The 17,023-nt window shown below is 39.6% G+C and overlaps 1 protein-coding gene across 6 annotated transcripts in view; it reads left to right on the forward strand.

Annotated features, from left to right (window-relative positions):
* Window positions 1-17,023, forward strand: part of GREB1L (GREB1 like retinoic acid receptor coactivator) — a 287,968-nt gene that overhangs the window by 42,655 nt on the left and 228,290 nt on the right. Inside the window, exon 2 of one of the 6 annotated variants that reach the window (XM_045041740.1) lies at window positions 7,644-7,716. The exons of 4 other annotated variants lie outside the window; for them this stretch is intronic. The gene's annotated coding sequence lies outside the window, so the exon portion shown is untranslated. Of the gene's footprint in view, window positions 1-7,142; window positions 7,717-17,023 lie in introns of those variants that run through there. One more of the 6 variants, XM_045041741.1, reaches the window with a different exon arrangement.

The raw sequence follows: 17,023 nt of genomic DNA on the forward strand, positions 1-17,023 counted from the left end.
TGGTAAGTGAATGGATTTCCTTAGCAGTTTACAACTTTTATGAATGATGTAATAGTTTTTAGCACTGATGTTACAGACTTTGAGAAGGATATTCATAGGCAATAAACTAATGAGTTGTGTTTGTGTGTGTAACTAAATTCATGCTCATTTTTTCATTCTCTTCTTAATCCTACTACTTATTGTCTTATCATCCTCTTAAGCTTCTCTCAATGCACTCTATTCCATAAAACCTATCCGATCCTCCCAGCTAGATACGGGATTGTGTTCTTTGAACTTCTGTATAAACAGATGTTTATAAATCTCTCACAGCACCTACTAGATGTCACTTTGTGTAATAGTTATTTGTGTACTTACATTATTCCCCTGCTAGGTTGTATGCTCCTAGAGTCCAGGCTTAAGTGTGTGTTATTAATCTTGCTATAACTTAACCTCCTAATATAATTCGTTGAATACAGTGAGTGTTTAAATATGTTTGTTAAATTACATTTCTGGGTCAAGATGGGAGGAACTTGGCTAGCTACTTAACAGGCAGCCATTTTTTGTACTTGACTGGGGTAGCTCATCAAGAATCTTGAACAGAAGCTTACTGTACCTGAGCACCTGACCTGGACACTGGCTCTGTACCTGGGTGCTGGGGTTTATAATTCATGTAAAACACACAGGTAACAGTCCTTTACAGATAAAGAGATAATGTTGATGAATCTGCGCTACTAATAAAAGAACAAATGACCTAGAACTTCTCAAAATGTCCTCAGGAGCACTTATTTAAATATTTTTCTTTCAATACTTTTAACACACTTGCCTGAAGTTAATTTCTAGCTACAGCATCTCATTAGAAGAGTGACTGAAAACTTAGGGAATGTTTGAAAGGGGCTGTAAATGGGCTAACGTTATACTAAACTCCATGCCGTAGTAAAGTGGTCATTTAGCAAAATCCAAGCGGGCAAAATTACAACTAGCACATGTATGTAAATAGATCACTATATTTGTCCTGAGATAGAGTAGGTTCTATATGGCTGAGTGTAGCCTTCAGTGTTCAGATTAGCTGGAATTCACCACATTGAGTAGGGGACTAGCTGTGACCTAGTTGCCTAGGAAGATAGCATTTAATAGAGCAGTGCTTCTTAAACTGTCTGTGGTGAAGCACTAGTTTATTTTCTTTGCAATTTAGGTAATTAATAATTTTGTAAAATACAATAATCATAAAAACTAAAAAATGAAATTTAAAAAGACATGCAAAGCACAACCCCCAATTTTTAAATATTATATTCAACAGACATAAAATTATTCTGTCAAATTGCTGTTCTGTACTTACCTGATCAGGGAACACCTCCAGTCCATGGACCACACTTTGAGTAACACTGGTTTAGAGGATGGACTGTCCTGATATGCCCACATAAGGGTTTAGATTGCCTGTCCATTAACTCAATTCGGAGGTCTGTTTGATCCAAATGAGTGCTCAGCAGGGTGGGGCAGCGGTGCTTAGATGGATCAGTCAGTGGAACATGCAACTCTTCATCTCAGGGTTGTGAGTTCAAGCCCTATGTTGGGTGTAGAGATTACTTAAAAATAAAATCTAAACGTACATACATACAGGGGCTCCTGGGTGGCTCAGTTAGTTAAGCATCCGACTTTGGCTCAGATCATCATGTCATGGTTCATGAGTTCAAGCCCCACTTTGGATCCTCTGTCCCCTCCTCTCTCTGTTCTCTCTCTCTCTCTCTTTTATTCTCTCTCTTCTCCCCTCCCTCAAAAAAATGAATAAACATTTAAAAAAAAATATATATATATATTAACAAAATTAAAAAAATACATATATAGGGGCACCTGGGTGGCGCAGTCGGTTAAGCGTCCGACTTCAGCCAGGTCACGATCTCGCGGTCGGTGAGGGCATCGGGCTCTGGGCTGATGGCTCAGAGCCTGGAGCCTGTTTCCGATTCTGTGTCTCCCTCTCTCTCTGCCCCTCCCCCGTTCATGCTCTGTCTCTCTCTCTGTCCCAAAAATAAATAAACGTTGAAAAAAAATTAAAAAAAAATACATATATACATACATAAAAAATGAATGCTCAGGGATAATAGGAAAAAATGCTATGTCTTGAGGTGAGACCAGGTCAAAAATTGAGCTTATCCCTCATTCTGTAGGGTGAAAAGACTTGAAGCATAAAGGAGAGGGTGTAATATAATTGAAATGGTATGGTTAATGATTTTGGTTTAAGATTGTTGGTAGGGGTAAGATGAAACAGTAAGACTTCCAAAAAAATAAGTCCTAAGAGTTCAGGCAAAAGTGAACAGTAAATCCCTGGTCAGATCTGAGGTTGTGGAAGTAAAAATGGAGCAGTAGCGGAAGTATTTACTGAGCCTCTTTTATGTCCTAAATATTGTACACAATAAGCACTTTACATATATATGCTAGCTCATTTAATCTTGACAACAATCCTTTGTGGTAGTACTATTAACCTCATTTTTCAGATGAGGAAACGGGCTCCAAGAAGTTGAATGACTTGTCCCAGGATTTTCAGATGGTTGTGATGTGTAACCCAGAGCCCAGATTTGTTAGGTTCTTAAATAATTGTCTAAATACAGTGCTTTTGCAAATCTTGCTTAACATTTTGGGCTGTTGAGTTGAGAGCTATCACTGTCCTTTGATACCAAATAGCCTGTTAACCACTATTATCAGCCTTTCAACTGCTTTGCCTGAACTTTTTTGGAGATTTGGCCTTAATTCTGATCAACCTGGTTGCTCCATCATTGGAGCAACATAACCCTGTGAAGTGGATTAAATCTAGGGTGGATGCTAACACTGGGGCAGAGCTGCTCAATTCTAATTTTTAGGTGGCATTTTATAAATCTGACTCTAATCATGTAGTTTTCTACTGTCTTCATTGCACATGGTAAAGTATTTCATGTAGGCTGCTTTAAGTCCTGGTGGTGCCATGGTTTTTAAAATAAGCTGACCCTTTGGGCACCTGGCTGGCTTAGTCAGTGGAGTGTGAGATTCTTAATCTTGGGGTTGTAAGTTTGAGTCCCCCATTGGGTGTAGAGATTACTTAAAAATAAAAAAATTAAATTAAATAAACCGACCCTCTAAAAGATTAATTTTATGAAACTTTTCAGTGTGAGTTTTCTGTTTAATAAATAGAATAGTAATTATGTACTATTTTTTTCCCACACCAGATTGTAGAATAAGAACTTGCACACATTGTTCTTTTTAAAAAAACTTTTTTTTTTCAACATTTATTTATTTTTGGGACAGAGAGAGACAGAGCGTGAACAGGGGAGGGGGCAGAGAGAGAGGGAGACACAGAATCGGAAACAGGCTCCAGGCTCTGAGCCATCAGCCCAGAGCCCAACGCGGGGCTCGAACTCACGGACTGCGAGATCGTGACCTGGCTGAAGTCGGACGTTTAACCGACTGCGCCACCCAGGCGCCCCAACTTGCACACATTGTTCTAAAGGACTGCATACTCCATGCACTATTGGCACTCTATAAATGTTAAATAGTAACTCCTTGGAGAAGAGTGGAAGTCTTTCATTAAAACAGAATACAATGTTTTGGGTGCTTGGGTGGCTCAGTCAGTTAAATGTCTGACTCTTAATTTCAGCTCAGGTCATGATCTCGCAGTTCATCAGTTCGAGCCCTGCATTTGGCTCTGCACTAACAGTGCAGAGCCTGTTAGGGATTCTCTCTCTCCCTCTCTCTCTGCCTCCCCTCCACGCTCCCTCTCTCAAACTAAATAAATAAACTTAAAAAAAATAAAATACAATGTTCATTGCCAGTTGAAAAACACATTCCTGGGGCGCCTGGGTGGCGCGGTCGGTTAAGCGGCCGACCTCAGCCAGGTCACGATCTCGCGGTCCGTGAGTTCGAGCCCCGCGTCAGGCTCTGGGCTGATGGCTCAGAGCCTGGAGCTTGTTTCCGATTCTGTGTCTCCCTCTCTCTCTGCCCCTCCCCCGTTCATGCTCTGTCTCTCTCTGTCCCAAAAATAAATGTTGAAAAAAAATTAAAAAAAAAAAAGAAAAGAAAAACACATTCCTAATAAATGAGCCAAATATTTGCAATTGTCTGTTATCCTACATTCATATCCTACATACATATCCTATGTTCTTTGTTGAAATTACCTTTCCTACATGTTACTAAAAATGAATTTTGATTTAAAATATAGGCCCAGTATTTTTTGTTCTCTGTAACAGCCAAGTACCTTTTGAGTCATTCTTATCTTTTTTTCTTTAAGTTTATTTATTTATTTTGAGAGAGAGAGAGAGAGAGAGAGAGAGAGAGAGAGAGAGAGAGAGTGTGTGTGTGTGTGTGTGTGTGTGTGTGTGTGCAAGTGGGACAGGGGCAGAGAGAGAGAGAGAGGGAAAGAGAGAGAATCCCAAGCAGGTTTCATACTACCAGTGCAGAGCCCGAATCGGGGCTCAAACTCACGAACCATGAGATCATGACCTGAGCTGAAGACAGGCACTTAACCGACTGGGCCACCCATTCTTACCTTTAACAAGAGAAATCCTACCCTTGAATATATTTCTACGCCAAGCATGAGATTTAAAAGTTACTGTGTTTTGGGGCACCTGGGTGTTTCAGTTGGTTAAGCATCTGGCTTCGGCCCATGTCATGATCTCACAGTTTGTTGGTTCGAGCCCTGCATCAGGCTCATTGCTGACAGCTCAGAGCCTGGAGCCTGGAGCCTGCTTCGGATTCTGTGTCTCCTTCTCTCTCTGCCCCTACTCTGCTTATGCTTTCTCTTTTCTCAAATATAAACATTAAAAAAAAAGTTACTGTGTTTTTTTTGGGTACATTGTTAGTCTAGTGAAATGGAAGAAGAGTCTGTAATAGGCTTTGACAGTTAAAATTACTTTAACTTATTCAAAGCCAGTTTAATATTGTTCCTTTTTTTTTTTTTCCATAGACATTTTGGGTCATGTTAGTTGAAAACAGCCCAAAAGAATCCCACCCCACCTCCCAGGTGAGCAAGACTATCCAGAAAAGAAAGAGCTATGCTATGGTTTTTCTGTCATTTGGGAAAATGGATGTGTGTCTGTCTGTGGAGGGAACTTCTTTTTTTTTTTTTTAAACGTTTATTTTTGAGACAGAGAGAGACAGAGCATGAACGGGGGAGGGTCAGAGAGAGGGAGACACAGAATCTGAAACAGGCTCCAGGTTCTGAGCTGTCAGCACAGAGCCCAATGCGGGGCTCGAACTCACGGACCACAAGATCATGGCCTGAGCCGAAGTCGGCCGCTTAACCGACTTAGCCACCCAGGCGCCCCGTGGAGGGAAGTTCTATAGGTCCCTCATTTCTCCAGTGAACATGTTTGTGCTGCTGCAGGGCTGTGGCCAGATTGCTGCTTTTAGACCAAGTACACTCCTCTGAGCTAACTAGTCAGCACTGCATATTAATGAGTGGTGGTAAGCTCAGTTTTGAAAAATGCCAATGGGATTATTTTTTCCTTTGCAACAACAAATAAATATGAAAAGGCTATATTTCATATTAATTGGAATGATTATTGTTTTCATGGTTTGTCTCTGAGCATATATTAGGAGAATTTTGAAAGCTGAGCTAAAAATGCCCTTTTAGCTATAGTATAGGTTCAATTTTTAGATGAATTGTGAGGATATGTGGGAAGTTATATTTAAGAAAAGCAGCTTTACTGTACTTCCCTGGCCTGTTCTGGGTGACTTTTAACCTATCTTGACTTTAGCAGAGTGAATTAAATTATAAAATAGAACTTTAGGTAGTGGTTAAGAGCCAACTTTTTGGCCAGTAAATATTATAGCACTTATGTAAATGAACAATAATAAGCCCCATGCAGTTTTTTTTTTATTTTTTTTAATTTTTTTTCAACGTTTTTTATTTATTTTTGGGACAGAGAGAGACAGAGCATGAACAGGGGAGGGGCAGAGAGAGAGGGAGACACAGAATCGGAAACAGGCTCCAGGCTCCGAGCCGTCAGCCCAGAGCCTGATGCGGGGCTCGAACTCACGGACCGCAAGATCGTGACCTGGTTGAAGTCGGACGCTTAACCGACTGCGCCACCCAGGCGCCCCCATGCAGTTTTTTTTTAAGCAGTTAAAAATAATGGAGGGATGCAGAAATGTTCTGTTTAACTTTGTAGTGCGTACTCTGGGAGATTGATAAAGTATAATGCTAATAAGGTGACAACAAAATGTCTGTTCCAAGGCATCGTTACACTCATAAATAACACTTGAGGCAGTGTTTTATAAAAAGTGATTTATGCTAAGTTATTCCTCACAGCAACCTATGTGAGGTAGATATTACTATCCCACTTTCAAATGCGGACATCGAGAGTAAAACTCAGCTTATCTGTAATGGAGCAGTGGTCATCGTGGCAACCTGGCCTTTGATGAAAACACATATACCCATGCACCGTGTGTCCCGAGACTGGTGTAATGAGGATGGTGGGGCCATGTGGTAGCAGGGGGACTGCAAGTCTGAGATACAACAGGAAAGAGTCCTGCTTCCCAAGTAGAAAGACTCATCCCCACCTTGTCATTTTTCCTTCTTCAGAGGGCAGTGGACATGGGTCCCTTTCTTCTCTGACTTCCCATTTCCAAGTCCATTCCTGGTGGGAAGTTTGCGGACAGCTCCCTATTAAAGAGGCTTGCTGTGACTTTAGAAATTACTCATGTTATCAGTTAGAGAGGGAGTCACTATAATTGATTTGTGTAGACTTAGTTCATGGTGACTTCTTGACTGAGGAATTGAAACAAGTGGTGTGGAATTTTGTAAGGCTGCCATGCTTTCTTTCCCTTTCTTGTTCACTGTCTCAGGGCTGAGGAGAAGACGATGAAAATTGTGCATCACACCCTTGGGTCAGAGATTGAGCTACCCGACTATACATTGAGGGGACATTGATTAACTGAAAGGAAACTGCCATTTCTTTTTCCTTCAGTTACCCTGAACTATAATGATAAAGATTCACCAGAGGGAGCTTCAGCAAAATCTGCTTTTTAGTCTTGACCTTAATACACATACCTATTAAAAAAAAATACATGAACCTCTTTGAATACAATGTAAATTACCACTTTGCTGATACTGGCTTACATAATTATTTTGTGCAGGTTGATTCCAGTTTACTTTGCATTTAGTCTTGTCCTTGATTTAGGATAGGAAGGGGAACAATCCATGTTTATCTGGATAATAAAAGTACAGTCACTATGATAATATGGTTTGTTTTCTGCTTTACCTTGGTGATTAAGTCCAAGTTGTATATATTTGGTGATAGTTTGTGGTGGTATGCCATTACCATAGCAATGGGCTATATTCTTGGTTGCCACTAATTGCCTCTAGAATTATGTGGGTATGAAGGTTTTCTTGTTGAGAATGCATAGTATTTATAGAAAACACAAAAGGGGCTGTATCAGAGCTACTTTATACAGAACCAACAGTTCCCTGGCTACAGTGACTGAAACAGATGGGTTGGAAGAGTTTACTAGTGACTTATTGCCCTGTCTGGGATTGCTGACAAATGCATATGCCGCTACCTGGCTTCCGGGAAATGCAAAAGGTAAAATGGGCTTTGGCTTTGGAGTATTTCCATGGAAAATATAGTAGCATGAATGCCTGGTTTCCTGTCCTACTTCTTCATTCAACTACCAAATGGATCGTTTTAATTACCTTCCAGATATAGCCAAAAAAGAAGTGAGGCAAGCTTCCATGAATGCTAATGGTAGTCCCACACTCCTTTCAAGGATAAAGTAAGTTGTTTTAACCTTTATTTGTCAGATCAGTTGCTTATATTTTGTATGAAATGTATACACTGTCTTTTCATATTTGAGCCAGTTTGTTTTACCTTGATATCACATTCATCTAATGTAAATGTTGTTCCTTTAAAAAATTGTAGCTTATGTAAGTGCTTATCTGATCCTTAACTACTGGGCAGATGGCTCTATTTCTCTTGCTAAATTGTGATTTGGATTATTTATTTATTTATTTGCCAAAAAAAAAAATCCAGTTAAAATAGAACATCTCAAGTTTATGGTGAAGCTTTATTAGGCTCAGGGCATGCAATGCTTAGCAACCCTATATAAGTCAACATTTATAGCTGCCATTCATATAAAGAGACTTTCCCTTTTGAAAGTGCTTTATAATGAGCAACATTTGTCTTGTTGTTGGATTTTTTTTTCCAGCCAAACAATGTATTCTCTCAATGAGTTCTATCACTCCATTGTCATTAAAAATGAATTTTAGCCTAATATTCTATCCTGTTCTTCAGCCAGGTGATCATACATCATAATCTGTCCCTGTTTCATCTTTTCTCCCACCCCCCAGGCTATGTCCTAGCTACACTGAGGACTTGCCCCCCTTGTTCTTGAAACCCAAGCATTCTCATGTCTCAGTGACTTCGCACACACTCTCCCCTCTGCTGGCCTGGAAAGAGCTCTCTGCTCCTACTCTCACAGGTCTGTTTGCCTGAGGAAAGCCTGACTTAGTACAGCTCCAGCGTTGCTCTGTGGCGAAGCCTTCTCTGACACAGTTTATCCCCATTGTAGGGACATCCGAGGTATTTCCCTGGTGGGCACGTGTCTGTTTTACCATTACAGAGTAGGTTCTTTTTCTCTTTTGTGTTCCCAACACCTGGTGCAATACCAGGTACTCAGTGTATATTTAGGCTGAGAACCCATAACATTTTTAGACTTTGTTTATTCCTTTATATTGCTAAAGAAGGAAAGAAGGGTGGAACCCATGTTACTCGAAGATGCTGTGAATATGATGGCTTTGTATTAAACAACATACTGAAATCATGAATCAATGAACCTGAGACAAAACTGTGAAGCAGGTGAAGAAGCTGGTTCCCTAAGCTTCCCTTGTAAAACTGAATTCATGCATCTCATTGGGGACTAAAACCTTAAAGAAAGAGTGGGGTGCCTGGGTGGCTCAGTCGGTTGAGTGTCCGACTTCAACTCAGGTCACGATCTCGCGGTCCGTGAGTTCGAGCCCCGCGTCAGGCTCTGGGCTGATGGCTCGGAGCCTGGAGCCTGCTTCCGATTCTGTGTCTCCCTCTCTCTCTGACCCTCCCCCGTTCATGCTCTGTCTCTCTCTGTCTCAAAAATAAATAAACGTTTAAAAAAATTTTAAAAAGAAAGAGAATAAATTAAGTATAGACTACTTTTGGGGGTGAGGTATGGAATTTCTGGGGGCCCTGAAACAACCACACCCCATGTATGCAGATATTTCTATGTAATGACACCAAAAGTCTGAAAGATTTGTTGAGAATAACAGAACCCATACTGTGAAGTGAGAATCACTGGTCTACGTGGTTTACTCTAAATGTTTCTATAATATGAACTATAGAGTACCCAGGATAGATTTTGATGTTATTTTCGGTTTCTCTTCTCTGAAGCTGGTGATAGCCCTGAGTAGCCAGAGAACATTCTCTGTCATGATCTGGGTTGAACCGTCTTTGCAGTCCACACCACTGACTCTCAAGCCTTCTGTGTGGGGTTATCTGCTGCTTGAGAGTCTTAATTACAAATCATAGAAAAGTAGAAAAGTCTTTCTTTTTAATGATTTCCTTGCTCACAGCAGTCTCAAAAACCATTTCTTTACACTAGATTTCTCTAGAAAGCTGTCATTTCCATAAAAATGCTTTGCCCAGTGCTGGTTGTCCACATTATCAGTTAATGGTGCCATTCTTTGCCTTTCTCTTTTCAGTGGTGTCATGGTTAGATCCTTTTTTTTTTCTGTGAGATGAACGTGCTTTGTGCACTGTGGCAATAAGGGGTGTTTTAAGCCCTTTTTGAGAGAAGTGCCATTTTCTATTTCCAATTCCAGTTGAAAGCGGATCCCCCCGCTCCAATGCATAAAATCTTATTATGTCCTGCTTGGCACCATTAGCTCTGCTCCAATACCAGTAGCTTCTGAGCATCCCTGTTTGAATTTTCTATGCCCAATACCATCTTGAGATATGTGTCTTTTGGTATGGTGGAGACAAGTGGAACAGAGAAGCTACATTTGTACATTGGTTTTAACTATGGAGCAACATTTGAAGAGTTATATTATCTGCTGGGCAGATTTTTTTTAAGTTTTTAATTTTAATTCTACTATAGTCAACATACAGTGTTATATTAGTTTCAGGTGTACAAATAGTGATTCAACAATTCTATACATTACTCAGTGCTCACTATGATTAGTGTACTCTTTAATCCCTGTCACCTATTTCACCTATCTCCCCTGCCCCCACTTCCCCTCTGGTAACTATCAGTTTGTTCTCTATAGTTAAGAGTCTGTTTCTTGGTTTATCTCTCTCTTTTCCTTAAAAAAATTTTTTTAATGTTTTATTTATTTTTGAGACATAGAGAGATAGAGCATGAGTGGGGGAGGGGCAGAGAGAGAGGGAGACACAGAGTCCAAAGCAGGCTCTTGGCTCTGAGCTGTCAGCACAGAGCCTGATGCGGGCTTCGAACCCACGAACCATTAGATCATGACCTGAGCCAAAGTTGGACGCTTAACTGACTAAGCCATTCAGGTGCCGCTCTCTTTTTCTCTCTTTTTTTTCCCCTTTGCTCATTTGTTTTGTTTCTTAAATTTCACATATGAATAAAATCATATGGTATTTGTCTTTCTCTGACTGACTTATTTCATTTTGCATTGTACCCTCTAGCTCCATACATGTCATTGCAAAAAGGATTTCATTCTTTTTATGACTGAATAATATTTCATTATATATATCACTCTTTATCCATTCATCTATCAATGGACAAGGGCTGCTTCCATAATTTGGCTATTGTAAATAATGCTGCTATAAACACAGGGGTGCATGTATCCCTTTGAATTAGTGTTTTGTATTTTTTTGGTAAATACCTAATAGTGCAATTACTGGATTGAAGGGTAGTTCTATTTTTAACCCTTCGGGGAGCCACCATACTGTTTTCCACAGTGGCTGCACCGATTTGTATTTTTACCAACAGTGCACAAGCGTTCCTTTTTCTCCACATCCTTGACAACACTTGTTATTTCTCGTGTTTTTGATATTAGCCATTGTGACAAGTGTGAGGTGATATCTCATTGTAGTTTTGATATGCATTTCTGCTAGGGAAGTTTTAAGGCAAAATTTTTAAAGACACAATGGAAACAACAGAATGAGAAGAAAACAAACTCTAGGTGTGATATGAATAGAGACAAAGTAGAATGATTTACTTGGGAAATCTTGTTAGATGCCACTAGGGTCAATAAGTAACTCTCTCCAGGGGTGCCTGGATGGCTCAGTCAGTTGAGTGTCCAACTTCAGCTCAGGTTATGATCTCCCAGTCCATGGGTTTGAGCACCACGTCGGGCTCTGTGCTGACAGCTCAGAGCCTGGAGCCTGCCAGATTCTGTGTCTCCCTCTCTCTCTGCTCCTCCCCACCTCGCACACTGTCTCTCCCTCTCAAAAATAAACAAAAAAATTAAAAATAAATTTTAAAAAAGTAACTCTCTCCAAATAAGTTTAATGAACTTCCTTTAAGAGGCTTTCCCTTGATGGCTCTGATACTTGTACAGAAAACTGTACTCCCAGTCAAAGGAAATAACTTTAGTTCTTTTTTAAATTGAGATATAATTTACGTGCCATAAAATTAATCTTTTCAGTGGCCTTTCATATATTCATGAAGTTGTACAACCATTACCACAGGTAATTCCAGAACATTTTCACCACCCCACAAGGAAACCCCATTTCCATTAACAGTCACTCTCCATTCCTGCCTCCTACCAGCCTCTCATATCTTCTATCTTTATGGATTTGCCTATTTTGGACACTTTATATAAATGGATTTATATGGTCTGTAACCTTTTGTATCTGGCTTCTTTCACTGAGTATAATGTTTTCAAAGTTCATCCATTTGGAGCATATATCAATATTTCATTCCTTCTTATGGCTGAATTGAAAAACATGTTTTTTTTTAAAATAAAAAATCAAAGCCAAATACATTCTGTAACTTTCTGCTATGGAAAATTTTATGGAGTGAAATGAATGTTGTTACAGGATAGGACCTAAAGCTTGGTCATAGGGAAAGACTGTGCGAATGCTACTGTAATCATAGATTTAGTAACTTGATGCAGCAAGGGAGAGATCGCAGCAGCAGGACTATGGGCATCCAGGAAGACAAAAATCTTTTTATAGGGTTTAGACTTGTGCTGAGTGATTCTAGAAGGGACTGGGGAAGAGGCAACCAACACTGGATTGAGTGGCATCATGACACAGGGGCAGTTTAGTAATTGGGTATCTCAGCAGTCTTTGCTTAGGGTGGGGGAAGAATAAAGAGGGGCCAGGGAAGTCATTGAGAAGAAGACAGGATCCATAGTAGGAGTGGTTTTTCAGCCCTGGTTTGGCCTTAGGAGAAATATTGTTTTTTGTTGGCCATGCCTCTGGCCTTGACTGAGTCTACCAGAAATACTGCAGCGCAGATTTTCATGCTCTCACGTTAGGGGGATATGCTCCAGTTCTGAGATTATAGAAAAGATAGACTTGGCATGACCAGGCAAGTAAGATGCAACCAAACGACCAAATAGGACTGACCATTTAACCATTGTCATGACAGTCCTTAGATTAAAATCTCTTTAAAGATATTCTGGCAGAATAATTAGGAATTATTGGAGGGTAGGGAGTAGGACTTCTCAACCAACTTGCTTGTATGATTAAGCACCTTTTATTCACTGCCTGCCTTGTGATGACCTTCATGCTAGGCATTTTGTGTGTATTTTCTCTTGTAGGTTTAAACAATAATGAATAGTTCATCTTTCTCATTCAGCCAAAAGAGTGTGTATAAACATGACTGAATTAGTCTATATTGTCATTCATTTGTAAACACTTTAGTGAGTGCTAGGCTCTAGGAATGAATAAGACATGGTACCTGCCCAAGAGATTGAACAGTGCTATTCAATAGAACATTCTGTGATAATGACAATATTTTGTGTAGTCCAATACAAGAGTAGCCACATGTGCATCTCAAACACTTGAAATGTGGCTCATGAGACTGAGGAACTAAATTTTAATTTTTATTTATTTTTGATTAAACATTAATAGTGGCATATGAGGCTAATGGCTATCACATTAGACAGCACTGCTCTAGAAATTCACAAATGAGAGAAAGAAACACAAGTGCTCACAATTCATGGTGTGATGTGGCTCCAACACAGGTTCTAGAAGCTCAATAAAGTGTTCTAGAAGCTCAAAACACAGCCTCTGGTGGTAGAGACACCAGAGAAAACACCCAGGGAAGGGGAGGGAGCATGAAAAATGAGACTTAAAAACAAAATAAAAATAATAGTAATAACAATAATTATTATTTTGTCAGAGGATGAGGAGAAGTTGAGTGGGTTCATTCTAGGCAAAAGGCATAGTCTGCAAAAACATTGAGGCATTAAAAATGTGTATACAAGTTCAAGAAAAGGTGTGTGGCTTGGTAGGCTAACTGTAGGTTACTGTAATGTTACCACAATATGACATACATAGCCCCTATGGCAAAGGTGTAATTGAACAGATTAAGAACAAATTTAACATTTTTGGCATTTATTTTGTTGTATACATTGTTAGAGAAGCTACCACATTTATCATTTAAAATAGATACATAAATTGCCATTATGATCCTCATTTCACAGAAAACTGAGCCGTACAAAGGTAAAGGAATTTGCCTGAGGACACAGAGTGAATGGAAAGAGCTAGGATTTGAATCAGGCTTATTTGATTTCAGAGATCAATCCTCTCCATCAATGACTCTACATTTCACAGTTTAAATTTTTCTTAGTTTGAAATTGTGATGCATTTCCTTGGGTATGCCTTCCATGATTCATTCAGACCACACTCTAAGTCTTCTACAAATTTTTTCTTTAATATTCTGATTTCATATTTAACATTTTTTCTGGCTAAGAGACTGATGTTATAACATATCTATTTTGTTTGTATATCTAAGCATTTCACAAGCTTGGGTTTTGGAAATAGCTGTCTTGACGATTTCCCTTCTTTTTCAGTATATTTATGGCACTAGGAGCCTTTTATATCGTAAAATGGGGTGGTTAGGGAATTAGTTAAATTGGAGGACCCAGTCCATTCATGCCCAAATTTGAATGAGCTCCTATGACCATCATGCCCAGAGAATTCTTCCTTCCGTGGGGAAGGTTGGAAATGGCTTGTTATTTGAGCCTCTCCACATCTTACCCTAAAGGTCATGACCCTGGGCTCCGACTTCTTTCTTTCTTTTTGCCCTTTCCTCAAAGTGAATCTTAGTGACTCGGTAGAGGCTTTGCTTTTCTTAACCAAGAGGAGCTAGATCTCTGCACCTGTTTGGCAGGCATGGTCATGTCCTGAAAATACCCCTTCCTGGCTGAGGAGGTACTTGTGATCTGCAAGGACGTTTTTGTTTTGTTTTGTTTCCTTTTACACTCGAAAGAACTCACTTGATGTTACTTGCTGAATTTCCCTAAAAGTCCATCTCAACGTCTTAGCAAGGTGTAGCTAACATTTATACATTTATACTTGCCAGGCCTGGAGAATAAGAAGTGCAATAAATAGCATCTGCTTCAAGGGGCACACCCTCCACTGCTAACACAGGACAGAGACTAAGGAATAGAACAGGCAGTACTAGAGGATCTGAGAGGATATAGCCAATATCCAGGGGTGGAGACAGCTTCACAGGGGAAGAGGGACTGGCGTCAGGTCTTACAAGAAGGGCAGAACTTACCTGAGCAGAGAAGGGGTGGTCTGTATGTGGAATACTGCCTGGGCAAAGGTAGGGAGTAGAGGGAATCATGGAAGAATGGTTTGGCTGAAACAGAAAATGCAACCCTGGTGGCAGATTAAGATCACATGGAGAAGGGGCTCCTGGCTGGCTCAGTTGGAAGAGTATGTGACCTTTGATCTCAGGGTTGTGAGTTCGAGACCCACATTGGCTGTGGAGATTACTAAAAAAATTAAGTAAACTTGAAAAGAAATCGCAAGGAAAACTTTAAAAACTCCCCTAAAGATTCTGATTGAGCTGAGAGGTAGCCTAGGCATCCAGATTTTTTTAAAGTTTTACAGGTGATTTTAATGTACAGCTGCCATGGAAGACCATTGCAACAATCTCTTTACTCTGAGTGTGCTCATCAAACCAGCATACCCTGCCCCACCTGGAGGCTAGTTAGAAATGCTGAATGAATCTCAGGGAATTGGAATTCACATTTTTACAGGAGCCCTGGTGGCCCTATGCACAGTAAAGTTTGACAAATACTGCTGTAGAGAAAATGTGAGAAATACGGTTGAAGGTGACAGATTACCTAACCAGATTTTCCCAGCCCCTGTGCTGGGCTAGGAATGAATTATAGGTGGGCAGTGATGTTGCTTTCCCCTCAAGCCATTAGGGAAGCGTATACTTCTTGTTGGCAAGAAGTCTCCTCTGGTTATCTGTAGTGTGTTTCACAAATACTCTTGAATTTTCTCTGGGCGCCTTGAGGGAAAAAAGGCAGGGAATCACCAGCTAGTTCTGGACTGTACTCTGTCAGTAGTGGGAGATGCCCTGAAGATTTTTTATCAAAGGATGTTTTGTGTACCTCCTTTTGTTCTAGGAAGATTTTCCTGAGAGAGACCTATAGAATGGACTGGGAAGGGGTACTCTAGGGTGAGAGGACAGAGGACAACATGCAAGGTGACAGTGGACAAGAGTAAAGAGTGTGGTTATGTTTAGGAATTTGAATAACACTTTAAAACCCATCCCCAAATCTTCAGAGCTTGGAAAGAACTACAAAGATTCTTTCGTACCTTTTTGGAGACACCTTGTAACTTTTTGTTTTGTTTCCATTTTTTCTTGTGGGGCATTCTCCCAAAGCTTGAGGAAAGTTTCTGATGATTAAAATCTACTTGGCATAAATAAGGTCATAAACATTCAGCCCTCACTCTGCAGGATCCCCTAGTTCTTGGTGGGTGGGATCATCTGACTTGAGGGTTATTAGTGATTTCAAAGGAGAAAGGAAAACAATGATGGTCATCATTTGGTGAATAGGCAGCCAGGGAGGATTTCAGGAAATGGAGAGGTTAAAAGTCCAACTATGAAAGACTTGCTGTATTGGGGGACTCAGAGCCATACATTTGATTTGGGACAATACTTATGGGGGAACCTGGATATTCTAGGAATAATTTTGTGAAAAAAAATGTTTAAATTATTGGTGCAATAAATTGCTTATTCTTCAAGGCCAAGCTTAAGTTGTTCCCTTCCATGAATTCCTCCTTGTAACGCCAGTTTATGGCTTGTTCTCTCTCTCTCTCTCTCATTTTCTAAAATTCTCTCTAATGAGTCAACAAGTGTATTTTTTAGTCCTGATACTTGAGAAGTACTGTAGTGTGTACTTCTTTTCTAGCAACTCACTTAGGGTTGATTTTATTTTTCTCATTTATGAATGTGTATTTATGAATGTATCCTGTCCCTCTAAACAAAATATAAGCTCCTTGAGGACATGGACCATGTCTAATTCTACTTTGTTTTTTCTGGGAATTTGTGACTTTATGAAACATCTGTTTTCATGGGTGCTCATAATTGAATATGAACAATTAAAAATAATTTGCCACATACTTCTTTGTTTTCCAAATTTGTTGATGATTCTTCAGAAAAAAAAAAGGCTAAAGAGTCTTCCAAAATATGTAAACATGCAGTGTGCATTTTAAACTATATTCTGTAGTTTAAAATTAAGCTAAAATAGTACTATTAGATAAATGTTGGAATCTTTCTGTATTTTTAGTGATTCATTTCAAAAGAGGAGGTTTTAAAAAATTATAGAAGTATAGTATCCTAGTATATATGGTGCCTGGTTTTGTAATCTTTTTATATGGTGCCTATTTTTCCTTAGTTGCTTTTCTCATCTTGCCATTTGGGTTTCCTTTTCTTTTTTCTTTCTGTTTGAAAGTGATACCATTTGTTGTAGGTTCCTGGCCATGTTTATAGTCAAGAGTGTCAGTAGTCATGTGACTACTGGATATGACCCACTAACATAGTTAAACAGAGTGTATTTTATGGAAAGTCTATTGAATAGAAGTGCTTTAACAATTTTGTTTAGCTT

This window comes from Felis catus, chromosome D3, assembly GCF_018350175.1.
Source record: "Felis catus isolate Fca126 chromosome D3, F.catus_Fca126_mat1.0, whole genome shotgun sequence".
Lineage (NCBI taxonomy): Eukaryota > Metazoa > Chordata > Mammalia > Carnivora > Felidae > Felis > Felis catus.